This window comes from Phyllobates terribilis, unplaced genomic scaffold (assembly GCF_046119375.1).
Source record: "Phyllobates terribilis strain yellow unplaced genomic scaffold, ASM4611937v1 Scaffold_170__1_contigs__length_4071412, whole genome shotgun sequence".
NCBI lineage: Eukaryota > Metazoa > Chordata > Amphibia > Anura > Dendrobatidae > Phyllobates > Phyllobates terribilis.
Window position 1 is genome coordinate 1,264,368 of NW_027362930.1, and position 15,099 is coordinate 1,279,466.

General features: G+C 45.7%; 4 non-coding genes and 5 pseudogenes across 4 annotated transcripts; all 9 read right to left on the reverse strand.

Moving 5' to 3' along the window:
• Positions 1-696: 696 nt before the first annotated feature.
• On the reverse strand, positions 697-788 carry LOC141211883 (U2 spliceosomal RNA; annotated as a pseudogene).
• Positions 789-1,903: 1,115 nt separating this feature from the next.
• Positions 1,904-2,083, reverse strand: LOC141211761 (U2 spliceosomal RNA; annotated as a pseudogene).
• A 794-nt stretch (positions 2,084-2,877) lies between these two features.
• On the reverse strand, positions 2,878-2,969 carry LOC141211860 (U2 spliceosomal RNA; annotated as a pseudogene).
• Positions 2,970-4,081: 1,112 nt separating this feature from the next.
• Positions 4,082-4,272, reverse strand: LOC141212201 (U2 spliceosomal RNA). The gene has a single exon (XR_012282016.1). It is a non-coding gene; the product is annotated as a U2 spliceosomal RNA (small nuclear RNA).
• Positions 4,273-5,387: 1,115 nt separating this feature from the next.
• LOC141211683 (U2 spliceosomal RNA) lies at positions 5,388-5,575 on the reverse strand. Its single transcript, XR_012281635.1, has one exon. It is a non-coding gene; the product is annotated as a U2 spliceosomal RNA (small nuclear RNA).
• A 6,190-nt stretch (positions 5,576-11,765) lies between these two features.
• Positions 11,766-11,948, reverse strand: LOC141211764 (U2 spliceosomal RNA). The gene has a single exon (XR_012281692.1). It is a non-coding gene; the product is annotated as a U2 spliceosomal RNA (small nuclear RNA).
• Positions 11,949-12,744: 796 nt separating this feature from the next.
• LOC141211854 (U2 spliceosomal RNA) lies at positions 12,745-12,836 on the reverse strand (annotated as a pseudogene).
• Positions 12,837-13,951: 1,115 nt separating this feature from the next.
• LOC141211762 (U2 spliceosomal RNA) lies at positions 13,952-14,134 on the reverse strand. The gene has a single exon (XR_012281690.1). It is a non-coding gene; the product is annotated as a U2 spliceosomal RNA (small nuclear RNA).
• Positions 14,135-14,930: 796 nt separating this feature from the next.
• LOC141211884 (U2 spliceosomal RNA) lies at positions 14,931-15,022 on the reverse strand (annotated as a pseudogene).
• Between the last annotated feature and the right edge of the window lie 77 nt (positions 15,023-15,099).

Genomic DNA, 15,099 nt, shown 5'->3' on the forward strand with positions numbered 1-15,099 from the left:
TCCCCCAAACCATTCCCCGTCCCTCCGAGCCAGAAGGCCACAGCGAGGAACAGGGACAAATAGCCACCTCCAGCCGGAGCCAGAGGCGACCCAATCTTACCCCCAATACCTGCCCGAGTTCTCACCCGAGCAAGGCACTGGGAGCCAAAGACTGTGCTCCCCTCCCGGAAGAGGGGAGCCAACAACGCTCTCCTCCCGAAAGAGGAGAGCCAGTGGGGTTCAGGGGGGAGCGGAACCTGATGGCCACACACTCCCCCCCTAGACCTGCCAAGAGAGGAACCCGTAAGGGAACCGCATCCCGACAAAATCCTAGTAAGGACGTGGACACACGTGAAAAAGTGGACACACAGTGACAAAAAAAAATTAAATAAATAGTGAAGGTTTCACAGTATAATACTGCCCGGACCTTCGACCGGGAATTGAAAAATTCCCCATCCTAAGGCCAGAAGGCCCGGAATAAGGGTGTGTGTGAAGAAAGAAATATTGAAGTGCTAGTGCAAATGTGCCATAAACTCAAGTGGGGTTCCCAATCCCAGTGAGTTAAGGCACCCCAGGGTCACCACTCCTGGGGCACTTCACACTTCGGGCTTTCGATCTTCCCCGGCCCAATGGCGTCGATCCTGGGGGGCCATGCTTTCCACCAGATGACTATATTAGCCACCTGGCGTACTAACAAGCGCCTAAACCCCAGTGTGCATAATGTATCAATCTACTAGGGCGGCCAACATCCAAAACCGCCTTTTCGAAAGATACTACACTTGATCTTAGCCAAAAGGCCGAGAAGCGATAACCAGAATTGGTTTCAAACTACGGAGCCACCCAAGGATCCTGAAAAGTCCATTTGTGGAGATGAGCTCCTGGACTCCCGTTAAGAAGACATGTTGTCAACCTCTAGATCCCTTACATGCCTGCACTTTTCGGCTTGCTGCTGCTGCAATCCACGCGTTTTAGATCTGCATAACTCCACCTCTTTAAACACAGCACCTTCACCCCCTGCTGTTCCCACCCGCCTCAACACCGTTGGAAGGGAGGAGAACCAATTAAGGCGGGGGGTGGGGTGGAACGAGCAGCTGTCTACCCTTAGCAGGAGGGCTCCTGATTACATACCTCTCCTGCTGCTGCTGCTGCTGGCTGTCCAGCAGCAGACTGAAGGTGGCTGCTGCTGTGCACAGGTATATAAAGGCTCAGAGCCTATTATGACACGCGCAGCCAGCGTTCCATTGCCACATTCCATCTACTGCAGGCAGGATACCTGGCTGGCTGAATGTCGCTGAGAAGCTCACAGAGACCGCCATAAGCAACAGTTTAACAGAATGCCACAGACTAATCAACCAAACTTTTTGGGTTGGGTTCTCTTTTATAGTCTGCAGGCATTAAATGAAAGAAGTCAGTGTTCCAGCAGAAGGAGACAACGTTTCAGAAAAGGCATTGTAGCAAACCAAAAAAGAAATTTTAAGCGCAGCAGAGTAACCAGCGCACATACCTGTTAGCTCAGGTGAGTTTAAAAGGCTGCTGTTGATAACAAGGGCATTTGCTAAATAGATGGTGTGTGTGCAACAATATACTGAAAGGTCAATTATATTGTGCAGCTTATCTCACCACCTGTAGTTATTTAGGTGAAAGCTCCAAAATGCTTGCCTAATATGTCTGTTTATCCAAAAGGAAGTAAAAAGGGAGAGCTAGAAAGATAGCATTGCATCACATTACATGGCAATGCAATGCACAGTTGCTGAAGTTGAACCAAAATGAGCTTGTAATCTGGTTTCTGCAACTTTGAACATGAAAAATCCAATGAGGAGAAGAAAAGCAAAGCCAAAGAGTCCATCCCAAAATCCGACAAACAAGCAAAATGAACAAAAAACATTGAATTCAATTCTTTCTGATTTTAGAAACTGCATTAAAGAAGGGGTGCACCGGTCCTGGAGATACTGCAATACCAGGTCAATGCGTGGAGTGGACAGAGCAAGCTCTTTTTCCATCTCCCTGTTCTAAAAATCCATTTAATATATGGTCCCCAGATAGGGGACGTATCAGATATTAAACTGATAAGAACAGATTTTTTTTTTTTCTTTGAAAGCCCGAATTCGTGTACAAAACCCGAGTGCGCTTAAAAAAGTGACAAGTGCCACAAAAAAAGTGCACTAGGATGCTGGTCTTCTTGAAACCCTCTCCAAAAGGAGAAGGGTCCCCCAAACCATTCCCCGTCCCTCCGAGCCAAAAGGCCACAGCGAGGAACAGGGACAAAAAGCCACCTCCAGCCGAAGCCAGAGGCGACCCAATCTTACCCCCAGCACCTGCCCGAGTTCTCACCCGAGCAAGGCACTGGGAGCCAAAGACTGTGCTCCGCTCCCGGAAGAGGGGAGCCAACAACGCTCTCCTCCCAAAAGAGGAGAGCCAGGGGGGTTCAGGGGGGAGCGGAACCTGATGGCCACACACTCCCCCCCTAGACCTGCCAAGAGAGGAACCCGTAAGGGAACCGCATCCCGACAAAATCCTAGTAGGACGTGACACACGTGAATAAGTGGACACACAGTGACAAAGAAATTAAATAAATAGTGAAGGTTTCACAGTATAATACTGCCCGGACCTTCGACCGGGAATTGAAAAATTCCCCATCCTAAGGCCAGAAGGCCCGGAATAAGGGTGTGTGCGAAGAAAGAAAATTTGAAGTGCTTGTGCAAATGTGCCATAAACTCAAGTGGGGTTCCCAATCCCAGTGAGTTAAGGCACCCCAGGGTCACCACTCCTGGGGCACTTCACACTTCGGGCTTTCGATCTTCCCCGGCCCAATGGCGTCGATCCTGGGGGGCCATGCTTTCCAACAGATGACTATAGTAGCCAGCTGGCGTACTAACAAGCGCCTAAACCCCAGTATGCATAATGTATCAATCTACTAGGGCGGCCAACATCCAAAACCGCCTTTTCGAAAGATACTACACTTGATCTTAGCCAAAAGGCCGAGAAGCGATAACCAGAATTGGTTTCAAACTACGGAGCCACCCAAGGATCCTGAAAAGTCCATTTGTGGAGATGAGCTCCTGGACTCCCGTTAAGAAGACATGTTGTCAACCTCTAGATCCCTTACATGCCTGCACTTTTCGGCTTGCTGCTGCTGCAATCCACGCGTTTTAGATCTGCATAACTCCACCTCTTTAAACACAGCACCTTCACCCCCTGCTGTTCCCACCCGCCTCAACACCGTTGGAAGGGAGGAGAACCAATTAAGGCGGGGGGTGGGGTGGAACGAGCAGCTGTCTACCCTTAGCAGGAGGGCTCCTGATTACATACCTCTCCTGCTGCTGCTGCTGGCTGTCCAGCAGCAGACTGAAGGTGGCTGCTGCTGTGCACAGGTATATAAAGGCTCAGAGCCTATTATGACACGCGCAGCCAGCGTTCCATTGCCACATTCCATCTACTGCAGGCAGGATACCTGGCTGGCTGAATGTCGCTGAGAAGCTCACAGAGACCGCCATAAGCAACAGTTTAACAGAATGCCACAGACTAATCAACCAAACTTTTTGGGTTGGGTTCTCTTTTATAGTCTGCAGGCATTAAATGAAAGAAGTCAGTGTTCCAGCAGAGGGAGACAACGTTTCAGAAAAGGCATTGTAGCAAACCAAAAAAGAAATTTTAAGCGCAGCAGAGTAACCAGCGCACATACCTGTTAGCTCAGGTGAGTTTAAAAGGCTGCTGTTGATAACAAGGGCATTTGCTAAATAGATGGTGTGTGTGCAACAATATACTGAAAGGTCAATTATATTGTGCAGCTTATCTCACCACCTGTAGTTATTTAGGTGAAAGCTCCAAAATGCTTGCCTAATATGTCTGTTTATCCAAAAGGAAGTAAAAAGGGAGAGCTAGAAAGATAGCATTGCATCACATTACATGGCAATGCAATGCACAGTTGCTGAAGTTGAACCAAAATGAGCTTGTAATCTGGCTTCTGCAACTTTGAACATGAAAAATCCAATGAGGAGAAGAAAAGCAAAGCCAAAGAGTCCATCCCAAAATCCGACAAACAAGCAAAATGAACAAAAAACAATGAATTCAATTCTTTCTGATTTTAGAAACTGCATTAAAGAAGGGGTGCACCGGTCCTGGAGATACTGCAATACCAGGTCAATGCGTGGAGTGGACAGAGCAAGCTCTTTTTCCATCTCCCTGTTCTAAAAATCCATTTAATATATGGTCCCCAGATAGGGGACGTATCAGATATTAAACTGATAAGAACAGATACTACACTTGATCTTAGCCAAAAGGCCGAGAAGCGATAACCAGAATTGGTTTCAAACTACGGAGCCACCCAAGGATCCTGAAAAGTCCATTTGTGGAGATGAGCTCCTGGACTCCCGTTAAGAAGACATGTTGTCAACCTCTAGATCCCTTACATGCCTGCACTTTTCGGCTTGCTGCTGCTGCAATCCACGCGTTTTAGATCTGCATAACTCCACCTCTTTAAACACAGCACCTTCACCCCCTGCTGTTCCCACCCGCCTCAACACCGTTGGAAGGGAGGAGAACCAATTAAGGCGGGGGGTGGGGTGGAACGAGCAGCTGTCTACCCTTAGCAGGAGGGCTCCTGATTACATACCTCTCCTGCTGCTGCTGCTGCTGGCTGTCCAGCAGCAGACTGAAGGTGGCTGCTGCTGTGCACAGGTATATAAAGGCTCAGAGCCTATTATGACACGCGCAGCCAGCGTTCCATTGCCACATTCCATCTACTGCAGGCAGGATACCTGGCTGGCTGAATGTCGCTGAGAAGCTCACAGAGACCGCCATAAGCAACAGTTTAACAGAATGCCACAGACTAATCAACCAAACTTTTTGGGTTGGGTTCTCTTTTATAGTCTGCAGGCATTAAATGAAAGAAGTCAGTGTTCCAGCAGAAGGAGACAACGTTTCAGAAAAGGCATTGTAGCAAACCAAAAAAGAAATTTTAAGCGCAGCAGAGTAACCAGCGCACATACCTGTTAGCTCAGGTGAGTTTAAAAGGCTGCTGTTGATAACAAGGGCATTTGCTAAATAGATGGTGTGTGTGCAACAATATACTGAAAGGTCAATTATATTGTGCAGCTTATCTCACCACCTGTAGTTATTTAGGTGAAAGCTCCAAAATGCTTGCCTAATATGTCTGTTTATCCAAAAGGAAGTAAAAAGGGAGAGCTAGAAAGATAGCATTGCATCACATTACATGGCAATGCAATGCACAGTTGCTGAAGTTGAACCAAAATGAGCTTGTAATCTGGCTTCTGCAACTTTGAACATGAAAAATCCAATGAGGAGAAGAAAAGCAAAGCCAAAGAGTCCATCCCAAAATCCGACAAACAAGCAAAATGAACAAAAAACATTGAATTCAATTCTTTCTGATTTTAGAAACTGCATTAAAGAAGGGGTGCACCGGTCCTGGAGATACTGCAATACCAGGTCAATGCGTGGAGTGGACAGAGCAAGCTCTTTTTCCATCTCCCTGTTCTAAAAATCCATTTAATATATGGTCCCCAGATAGGGGACGTATCAGATATTAAACTGATAAGAACAGATTTTTTTTTTTTTTCTTTTTAACCAAATCAGATAGGCCGGAGCATAAGCTCAATCAAATTGACTTACAAAAGCCTTTCATTGACACTTAGCCTTTCATCACACTTGGTATATAATCAAAAATAAAACCAAACCTTATCATCAGGTACATTATACACTACTAATTAAACTTTACCAAAAACCTCCACTTTTTAAACTTCCAGATCCCTTCAGCATCTATAATACTTCCACGTTCCTGATCCCAGAGGTATATTACATACATACGTGACAGAATCAATCTCAAACATTCATTAACTGACATTTTCTTCCTTTTAAAAACTAACAAATTCCTCGCATCCCACAAACTTTCAATTACACACACCACCAACAACCATAAAATCCTATCCTTAATTCTACTACATGCACCCATCCCAAACATAGCAAGTTTCCAATTAACATACTTTACACCCACCAATTCCTTGCAAAGTCCCCCTATACCCTTCCATACATCATATGCAAAATCACAATCCCATACCATATGTCTAACATGCTCTCTCAAACCACATCCATCCCTCGGGCATACCTCAGATTTAACTAAATCCCTCTTCTTTTGCACATCTCTAACAGGCAAAATGTCATGCAATATCATCCAAGCGATATCTCTCTGTCTGTTAGTCACACCATCTATACTTAATTTTCTCCACATCTCGGTTACTTCCTCCCCTCTCAACCCATTGATATTACATACCACCTCACGCTCACGCACCATCCTAATGACTTTCTTCTTTTGCCTAAAATCACTCATGTTAACGGACAACAAATCATACTTCCTTACAAATTTCTCAACACAACCATACCATACAGGACACTTAAAAGCAACAGGCACTCTAGCATCCCTTTTGACCCACTTTAAGCCATAAAGCATCCATCCAGCCGAATACTTCATCATATAAGCACACTTATTACTTTTCCCTAGAACCACCACCACCATTTTCACGTAACTAATCCCTAAAAAGAAATCAATATTTGGAAAATCCAAACCACCATTTACACATAACTTATAGACATATTCCCGTTTCAATTTCTCCATGCGACTTCCCCAAAGAAAATTAAAGATGAATTTCTCAGTTTTCCTAATTTTCTTAAAAGCAGCAGGATATACATTCGCAACAAACAACAAAATAGGCAAAATAACCGCCTTAATAATCAGAACTTTCCCAGTCAGAGTTAATTCTCTCATTCGCCAAAAAATCAACTTGCGCACCACTCTCACCCCACAATCTTCCCAACTCTCATTTCCTTTCAAATCATCATTAAACTTAATCCCAAGCACCTTTATTGCACCATCCTCACACCTCACACCATTCATCCGTACATTCCTCTCACCAAAACATTTAAAGGAACTCTTAGTCCAATTGACCTTAAAAGCTGAGACACTACAAAACAAACTTAATATCAACCTTGCCCTACTCATCGCAGCCATATTCCCACTCACAATCACTACATCATCCATGTAACCTAGAATTCTCACATCCTTTCCATTACTCCCATGAATCATCACACCTCTCATAACCTTATCCTTCCTAACCATACACATCAACACTTCAATCACACTAATAAACAAAAAAGGGGACATAGAGCACCCCTGACGCACTCCTGATTTAATTCTCACTTTCTCACTCAACCACCCATTCACCAAAAATTCACTTGAAACATTACAATACAAACTCCTAACACAGTTTACAAAATTCCTGGAATAACCCATCTTAGACAAAACCTTAAACATAAAGCTATGTGACACACGGTCAAAAGCTTTTTCAAAATCAACCGAAAACAACAAACATTTCTGCTTACGACTCATACAATCCCCAATCACATCACGCAACAACACCAAATTTTCAGTCATACTTCTCCCAGGCACTGCACACACTTGGTCTTCATCCACCACACCGCCAATCACTTCCCGCATCCGGCTAGCCAACAATTTACTAAACACCTTATAGTCTGCATTCAAAAGGGTGATTGGCCTCCAATTCCCCAAATCCTTTTTATCACCTTTCTTATGAACCAAAACCACCACCCCATCTCTCATAGATTCACTCAACATATTCTCCGTGAACATATACTGGCACACCTCCAATAAGTCATTTCCCATCGTGTCCCATTCCTTAACATATAACTCCACGGGCAGTCCATCCTTCCCAGGTGTTTTATTCTTACTCGCAGACATCACCACTTTTTTAACTTCATCCAACACAATTACATCATCCAATATTTCACGTTCATCCTCACCCAAACAACCTTCTAAACACCCCAAAGCATCAGTCAACATCCTATCATCAACCCATTTTTCCCCATACAACTCCTTATAAAACAACACCACCTCCTGCATCACATCCTTCCCACTCACACACACCCCATCACCATTCACCACCTCATCCATATCTACTTTCTTCCCAAAAACTTTTTTGAAAAAAAACCTTGTGCATTTCTCATTTTTCTCCAAATGTTCAATCTTAGAACGGTAAATAATTTCTTTCCCTTTACCCTCAATATATTTCTTAATCTCTTCTTTCACTTGACACATCAAAACATCCACATCCACTCCAATCATCCTTAACATCCTCAGCCACTCCAGTCTAGAGCTTAAATCATTAAATTTTGCTCTATTCATTGCTGCTTTCCTCCTGCCCCTTTTTCTAAAGAAAAAAACAATCTCACTCTTCATCCAGTCCCACCACTCAAGCACATTCCTGAAATCACTTTTTTTATCCCTCCACCTAACATACATTCGCCTAAAATCACGCATGATCCTATTATCTTCCAGCAAACGCACATTAAGTTTCCACACGCCACCACCATATACAAAGGAAATCTTACCTTCTAGACGTGCCCTCAAACACACATGGTCAGAGAAGGGAACATCTTCCTGCTGGAAATTCCTACAAATAACATTTTGTGAAGAAAAGAAGATACGGTCTATTCTAGACTCTATGCCTCCCCTGTCGGCCTTATAGGTCGCAGGAGGTGGATTACCTAAAAAAACTTCCGCAGCATCCTGTAAGGAAAAATCCGCCACAAGACTCTTGAGTCTTTTACCTGTAACATCCATCTTATCCCCCTCCGTCACACAATTGAAATCTCCAACAAAAATTATTGGCATTTTGCCAGATAAAAAAAAACATAATTTCTCAAAAATTTCCAGCCTCTCCCCTTTATCTATTGGTGCATACATATTTACCACCCTAACCCTCCACCCCCTACAATTTAACTCACATATTACACACCTCCCCGCCTCCACCACCATGTAACTTTCTATCTTAACACTATAACCCTTCACCAAAACACCTACCCCACAATTTTTATTACATACAGAACCAGACCACACACTTTGACCTAAAGGCCATGCATTTTCACTTAAGGGATCGGAGATCCCACACTCCTGGACACAGTATACGTCCGCATCCAAGTTGCTCAAGTAGTCCAAAATTGCCACTCTTCTCGACTCAGATTTAATCAGCCGAACATTTAGCGACAAGATGCTGAGAGCAACTTGGGCACCCATCTATTAATTTGATGTGGCAGGTCACGACAACATGCCCACCTGTACATCATCCTAACCCTTCTGGGGGTAGGACGCTGGACGTGCAGATATCGTAGTTTGTGCCTTCCCCCAAAAAAGATACATCTTGGGGATCGGATGCAGTAGGGTACACCCGGGCTGGACTCACACTGCAGTCACTTAAAGGGGAAAAGGATGGCTCAGTTTTCTTCTTTTTCTTCACTGAAGCGCCTCCATCTTCATCTGAACTATAATCCCGCCGCTGGGGGTCAAAGTCCCCCTGACCTCCCTCCTCCTCAAGGTCAGAAACGACATCGCTCCAGGCCACATGCGGTGTTCTGGTCAGATCAGACTCCTCTTCCCCCTGCAATGTAACCATCATGTCTGGAATTTCAGCCTCCAGATCCTCCACCGGGGCCACTTCCATGCCTATACGATCATCAGTTATCGTCTCAGACTCACTGACATCTGAAGCCACAGACGCGGCCCTCTGCACCGGTGGCTCAGGTGCCAGCTCCATATTTCCTCTTACATTCACACGAACCAGTTCTGGAAAAGCAACCCGAGCCTCCTCCTCATCCAGGAAAGCCAGAGTAGATATCGGAGCAGTCGGAGTTGGAGCAGTCGGAGTTGTAGCTGTGGGTGCAGGAGATTCATTTCTTCTCCTTCCCCTTCCCGCTGCCCCCGCATATGAACCAGGATGGAATATACAGTCTCTGAAGGCATGCCCCTTCTCTCCGCAGAGGTTACAGACTATTTCATTTTTGCAATTATTGGAAGAATGACCCACCTCATTGCACTTCCTGCAAATAATCTGTCTGATGTCGCATGCTTCCTGAGTATGGCCATACCTCCTACAATGACGACAAAACCTGGGCGCATTGGGGAAGAACAGGTAACCCCGCTCACTCCCAATGGAAAAATTTGATGGAGGATAATGTATACCCCCTGGTTCATCAGGACTTTCCCGGAACTTGACCATGAAACGATATTTACCGGTCCATAGTTCCTCCTCATTCATGACTTTTACTGCCACCTTGGTAATATAGCAGTGCCTATTTAGAAAGGCATAAATCAAAGCCAAGTCCACATGTGGGTTGTACATGAAAACAGTCAGAGGTACCTCTTTGGAGCAATACAAGATGACAAAAGTCAGCCCATCCAAATATTGATTGTCCAGATTCTTTTTCAAACAATCATAGAAATTGTTGCAAACAGCCATAGAAGTAAATACAAGATTATACTTGCTTTTGAATTGCTGGAGGCACAAGATTTCTTCCTTCTTCACTTCAAGGAATCCAAACAAAATCTCCTTCACCACGAAGCTGAGGGTAAAGATTCCTTCTTTGCCTTCTTCCACATCAATCTGGATTCCAAACTTCACTCGAGCCTCACCGGGCCCAGCGTATCGAATGCGTCCCATTATCGCTAGTCGTGTCTACTGGCCAACTCCTTATAGCAGCAAGTGACTTAAGCCATAAAATGGCGATGCCACAGGGCCAAGAGTTAACGCACAGACAGCCAAATGACTAGACCCATTACAGATCTGAGCCAAAAGGCCGAGAAGCGATAACCAGAATTGGTTTCAAACTACGGAGCCACCCAAGGATCCTGAAAAGTCCATTTGTGGAGATGAGCTCCTGGACTCCCGTTAAGAAGACATGTTGTCAACCTCTAGATCCCTTACATGCCTGCACTTTTCGGCTTGCTGCTGCTGCAATCCACGCGTTTTAGATCTGCATAACTCCACCTCTTTAAACACAGCACCTTCACCCCCTGCTGTTCCCACCCGCCTCAACACCGTTGGAAGGGAGGAGAACCAATTAAGGCGGGGGGTGGGGTGGAACGAGCAGCTGTCTACCCTTAGCAGGAGGGCTCCTGATTACATACCTCTCCTGCTGCTGCTGCTGCTGGCTGTCCAGCAGCAGACTGAAGGTGGCTGCTGCTGTGCACAGGTATATAAAGGCTCAGAGCCTATTATGACACGCGCAGCCAGCGTTCCATTGCCACATTCCATCTACTGCAGGCAGGATACCTGGCTGGCTGAATGTCGCTGAGAAGCTCACAGAGACCGCCATAAGCAACAGTTTAACAGAATGCCACAGACTAATCAACCAAACTTTTTGGGTTGGGTTCTCTTTTATTGTCTGCAGGCATTAAATGAAAGAAGTCAGTGTTCCAGCAGAAGGAGACAACGTTTCAGAAAAGGCATTGTAGCAAACCAAAAAAGAAATTTTAAGCACAGCAGAGTAACCAGCGCACATACCTGTTAGCTCAGGTGAGTTTAAAATGCTGCTGTTGATAACAAGGGCATTTGCTAAATAGATGGTGTGTGTGCAACAATATACTGAAAGGTCAATTATATTGTGCAGCTTATCTCACCACCTGTAGTTATTTAGGTGAAAGCTCCAAAATGCTTGCCTAATATGTCTGTTTATCCAAAAGGAAGTAAAAAGGGAGAGCTAGAAAGATAGCATTGCATCACATTACATGGCAATGCAATGCACAGTTGCTGAAGTTGAACCAAAATGAGCTTGTAATCTGGCTTCTGCAACTTTGAACATGAAAAATCCAATGAGGAGAAGAAAAGCAAAGCCAAAGAGTCCATCCCAAAATCCGACAAACAAGCAAAATGAACAAAAAACATTGAATTCAATTCTTTCTGATTTTAGAAACTGCATTAAAGAAGGGGTGCACCGGTCCTGGAGATACTGCAATACCAGGTCAATGCGTGGAGTGGACAGAGCAAGCTCTTTTTCCATCTCCCTGTTCTAAAAATCCATTTAATATATGGTCCCCAGATAGGGGACGTATCAGATATTAAACTGATAAGAACAGATTTTTTTTTTTTTTTTTTCGAAAGCCCGAATTCGTGTACAAAACCCGAGTGCGCTTAAAAAAGTGACAAGTGCCACAAAAAAAGTGCACTAGGATGCTGGTCTTCTTGAAACCCTCTCCAAAAGGAGAAGAGTCCCCCAAACCATTCCCCGTCCCTCCGAGCCAGAAGGCCACAGCGAGGAACAGGGACAAATAGCCACCTCCAGCCGGAGCCAGAGGCGACCCAATCTTACCCCCAGCACCTGCCCGAGTTCTCACCCGAGCAAGGCACTGGGAGCCAAAGACTGTGCTCCCCTCCCGGAGGAGGGGAGACAACAACGCTCTCCTCCAGAAAGAGGAGAGCCAGGGGGGTTCAGGGGGGAGCGGAACCTGATGGCCACACACTCCCCCCCTAGACCTGCCAAGAGAGGTACCCGTAAGGGAACCGCATCCCGACAAAATCCTAGTAAGGACGTGGACACACGTGAAAAAGTGGACACACAGTGACAAAAAAATTAAATAAATAGTGAAGGTTTCACAGTATAATACTGCCCGGACCTTCGACCGGGAATTGAAAAATTCCCCATCCTAAGGCCAGAAGGCCCGGAATAAGGGTGTGTGTGAAGAAAGAAATATTGAAGTGCTAGTGCAAATGTGCCATAAACTCAAGTGGGGTTCCCAATCCCAGTGAGTTGAGGCACCCCAGGGTCACCACTCCTGGGGCACTTCACACTTCGGGCTTTCGATCTTCCCCGGCCCAATGGCGTCGATCCTGGGGGGCCATGCTTTCCACCAGATGACTATATTAGCCACCTGGCGTACTAACAAGCGCCTAAACCCCAGTGTGCATAATGTATCAATCTACTAGGGCAGCCAACATCCAAAACCGCCTTTTCGAAAGATACTACACTTGATCTTAGCCAAAAGGCCGAGAAGCGATAACCAGAATTGGTTTCAAACTACGGAGCCACCCAAGGATCCTGAAAAGTCCATTTGTGGAGATGAGCTCCTGGACTCCCGTTAAGAAGACATGTTGTCAACCTCTAGATCCCTTACATGCCTGCACTTTTCGGCTTGCTGCTGCTGCAATCCACGCGTTTTAGATCTGCATAACTCCACCTCTTTAAACACAGCACCTTCACCCCCTGCTGTTCCCACCCGCCTCAACACCGTTGGAAGGGAGGAGAACCAATTAAGGCGGGGGGTGGGGTGGAACGAGCAGCTGTCTACCCTTAGCAGGAGGGCTCCTGATTACATACCTCTCCTGCTGCTGCTGCTGCTGGCTGTCCAGCAGCAGACTGAAGGTGGCTGCTGCTGTGCACAGGTATATAAAGGCTCAGAGCCTATTATGACACGCGCAGCCAGCGTTCCATTGCCACATTCCATCTACTGCAGGCAGGATACCTGGCTGGCTGAATGTCGCTGAGAAGCTCACAGAGACCGCCATAAGCAACAGTTTAACAGAATGCCACAGACTAATCAACCAAACTTTTTGGGTTGGGTTCTCTTTTATAGTCTGCAGGCATTAAATGAAAGAAGTCAGTGTTCCAGCAGAAGGAGACAACGTTTCAGAAAAGGCATTGTAGCAAACCAAAAAATAAATTTTAAGCGCAGCAGAGTAACCAGCGCACATACCTGTTAGCTCAGGTGAGTTTAAAAGGCTGCTGTTGATAACAAGGGCATTTGCTAAATAGATGGTGTGTGTGCAACAATATACTGAAAGGTCAATTATATTGTGCAGCTTATCTCACCACCTGTAGTTATTTAGGTGAAAGCTCCAAAATGCTTGCCTAATATGTCTGTTTATCCAAAAAGAAGTAAAAAGGGAGAGCTAGAAAGATAGCATTGCATCACATTACATGGCAATGCAATGCACAGTTGCTGAAGTTGAACCAAAATGAGCTTGTAATCTGGCTTCTGCAACTTTGAACATGAAAAATCCAATGAGGAGAAGAAAAGCAAAGCCAAAGAGTCCATCCCAAAATCCGACAAACAAGCAAAATGAACAAAAAACATTGAATTCAATTCTTTCTGATTTTAGAAACTGCATTAAAGAAGGGGTGCACCGGTCCTGGAGATACTGCAATACCAGGTCAATGCGTGGAGTGGACAGAGCAAGCTCTTTTTCCATCTCCCTGTTCTAAAAATCCATTTAATATATGGTCCCCAGATAGGGGACGTATCAGATATTAAACTGATAAGAACAGATTTTTTTTTTTTTTTTTTCGAAAGCCCGAATTCGTGTCCAAAACCCGAGTGCGCTTAAAAAAGTGACAAGTGCCACAAAAAAAGTGCACTAGGATGCTGGTCTTCTTGAAACCCTCTCCAAAAGGAGAAGAGTCCCCCAAACCATTCCCCGTCCCTCCGAGCCAGAAGGCCACAGCGAGGAACAGGGACAAATAGCCACCTCCAGCCGGAGCCAGAGGCGACCCAATCTTACCCCCAGCACCTGCCCGAGTTCTCACCCGAGCAAGGCACTGGGAGCCAAAGACTGTGCTCCCCTCCCGGAAGAGGGGAGCCAACAACGCTCTCCTCCAGAAAGAGGAGAGCCAGGGGGGTTCAGGGGGGAGCGGAACCTGATGGCCACACACTCCCCCCCTAGACCTGCCAAGAGAGGAACCCGTAAGGGAACCGCATCCCGACAAAATCCTAGTAAGGACGTGGACACACGTGAAAAAGTGGACACACAGTGACAAAAAAATTAAATAAATAGTGAAGGTTTCACAGTATAATACTGCCCGGACCTTCGACCGGGAATTGAAAAATTCCCCATCCTAAGGCCAGAAGGCCCGGAATAAGGGTGTGTGTGAAGAAAGAAATATTGAAGTGCTAGTGCAAATGTGCCATAAACTCAAGTGGGGTTCCCAATCCCAGTGAGTTGAGGCACCCCAGGGTCACCACTCCTGGGGCACTTCACACTTCGGGCTTTCGATCTTCCCCGGCCCAATGGCGTCGATCCTGGGGGGCCATGCTTTCCACCAGATGACTATATTAGCCACCTGGCGTACTAACAAGCGCCTAAACCCCAGTGTGCATAATGTATCAATCTACTAGGGCGGCCAACATCCAAAACCGCCTTTTCGAAAGATACTACACTTGATCTTAGCCAAAAGGCCGAGAAGCGATAACCAGAATTGGTTTCAAACTACGGAGCCACCCAAGGATCCTGAAAAGTCCATTTGTGGAGATGAGCTCCTGGACTC